At 33.5% G+C, this 2500-nt stretch overlaps 1 long non-coding RNA gene across 1 annotated transcript in view; it reads left to right on the top strand.

Moving 5' to 3' along the window:
- The window catches only part of LOC144958955 (uncharacterized), a 3517-nt gene extending 1733 nt beyond the window's left edge, over positions 1–1784 (top strand). The window contains exons 2-3 of the long non-coding RNA XR_013642536.1: positions 393–526; positions 1741–1784. This is a non-coding gene — a long non-coding RNA (uncharacterized LOC144958955). The remainder of the gene's footprint in view (positions 1–392; positions 527–1740) is intronic.
- The last annotated feature ends 716 nt before the right edge of the window (positions 1785–2500 follow it).

The raw sequence follows: 2500 nt of genomic DNA, 5'->3' as shown, positions 1-2500 counted from the left end.
GGGACCGATCCCCGGTTCACAGCTAAAAGACCGCGGCACTAGTCCGTATTTATAATCATATTGGTTCTTAAGTCCTTGTATGGGATCGGATTCATTACGACACAATAGGGAATGAAATTAGCGGAAGAGTAGCGTCCCTAGATTGGACGTCACCTATGGTCTGTGACGTCACCGGCGGAAAAGTTATTATATTAGAGAGAGAACGTCATGTTGGTTTTGCGCATGCGTCTCTTATAATCACAGACTATGGGTGACGTCCAATCAAGGGACGCTACTCTTCCGCTAATCTCATTCCCTATAACATCTAGGGATAGAAGCTCCACAAGCAGATTGATAACTATTCGTGACTTCAATAACATAACGTTGCCTTGTATTCTTCATTATATTTTCAGAAAGTAAAAACATATTTCGACTACAATCGAAAACTTGCAATCTTCTTTGACAATGGGTTCAGTGGATCTGATTGGAGGCTATTCCAGGGGAACAACAATGTCTTTTATCACAGGAAAACCAATGGACAATGCATGTAAGACTAACAGCTATGTTCTAAACTGAAAAAATCACGTCTTTTAACCCTCTCCTTACTGTCCAAAGGAAAATCGTCACATTCGTTACGATGCAACCAACATTTTTCTCATTCTGATTTCTCTTGTATATCACAAAATGTAAAGAAATGCTTTCCGTTAAACTCAAATCGTTACAGAAACGCAGACAGACAAACCAAATCCTTCCGCTGAACAACATTCTGTGTAGAATGTACTTGTTAATTTCTTGTTCGAGTAAGTAAAGTCTATTTTTGTGTTGCGTGGGTGTGAATTTTCGGAGGAAATTCTTAAAATGGCTGGTAAGGAGAGAGTTAATATATATGACCCTTAACGTGTCAAAATCTCAAAACCAGGAAACTTCAAGGACGGTTTATTTATTTGATCGATATTTGTAGTAGGTACGCAATTTTTTGGGTCAAATTTAAAATATATTATTTACACAAGTTAGCAAGCATTGACAACGCAACCCTTCTAACTGTCTGAGGCGAAACAAATTATGGTCTATGTACGGCATTAACCCTCCCGTACCATCCATTGAAAAATCGTCACATTCGTTACGATGCAACCAATTTTCTCATTCGATATCCTTTGTACATCACAAATCATAAAGAAAAAACTTTATGATAGCGATAGAAATGAGACACTGGACAATATTATGAACAGAATGTACTTGTTTCTTGTCTGTTTGTGTAGAAAAGAAATATAGTTTTGTGTTGGGCGGGTGTGAAGTTTAATGGAAAATTCTGAAAATGGCTGGTAAGGAGAGGGTTGAAGGAATCCGGTGGACACCCTGCCTGGATTCCCGCCTTATTGGGGGAGGAAAGATGTGTTCCATACCAGCGCGGCCCCAAATTCGTCATGCGACCAGTTGCCGGTCAGCTGTCTCCACGAATCACGATCCTCTGCGGTGCGCATGAAATCTGTGTTCCTTTTTAAGTCACATTTGGACATTCTTATGTTATTTAAATAAGTCATTCCTTGTCTTCCTCTTGCTCTCTTTCCTTCGATCCGCGATGACGGGAGACGCATGCGCACAACCAACATGACGTTCTCTCTCTAATAACTGTTTCCTCCGGTGACGTCACAGACTATGGGTGACGTCCAATCAAGGGACACTACTCTCCCGCTAATCTCATTCCCTATGATGACCATAATATAGACGAATGACACTGTCCAATCCAAGTTGTGTCCTCAGAAAGCGCTATGACACAGAATTCCCCATTCATCCATGCATTGCCGAGCCTTCAGAGTTCTTGGGGGTATCTCCTTACAATGGCATGATGGTAGACGTATGGAAGCACACAACTGTAAGCGTTCCTTCCTTATTTATTTTAATAAATAATAATAATAATAATAATAATAATAATAATAATAATAATAATAAATAATAATAATAATAATAATAATAATAATAATAATAATAATAATAATAATAATAATAATAATAATAATAATAATAATAAGAAGAAGAAGAAGAAGAGAAGAAGAAGAAGAAGAAGAAGAAGAAGAAGAAGAAGAAGAAGAAGAAGAAGAAGAAGAAGAAGAAGAAGAAGAAGAAGAAGAAGAAGAAGAAGAAGAAGAAGAAGAAGAAGAAGAAGAAGAAGAAGAAGAAGAAGAAGAAGAAGATGACGAAGAAGAAGAAGAAGAATAAGAATAATGATAATAGTAATAATGATAATAATAATAATAATAATAATAATAATAATAAAAAAATAAAATATATAAATAATAATAATATAATAATAATATAATAAATAATGATAATAATAATAATAATGATTAATAATAATAATAATAATAATAATAATAATAATAATAATAATAAATAAAAATAATAATAATAATAATAATAATAATAATATAATAATAATAATAATAAATAATAATAATAATAATAATATAATAATAATAAAATAATAAATAATAATAATATGAATATGATAATAATAATAATA

Source organism: Berghia stephanieae, chromosome 13 (genome assembly GCF_034508935.2).
Source record: "Berghia stephanieae isolate SIO BIC M18660-M18661 chromosome 13, UCSD_Bste_1.3, whole genome shotgun sequence".
Lineage (NCBI taxonomy): Eukaryota > Metazoa > Mollusca > Gastropoda > Nudibranchia > Aeolidiidae > Berghia > Berghia stephanieae.
Note: the sequence above shows the minus strand (reverse complement) of the source record. Positions and strands in the feature narration are given on the sequence as shown.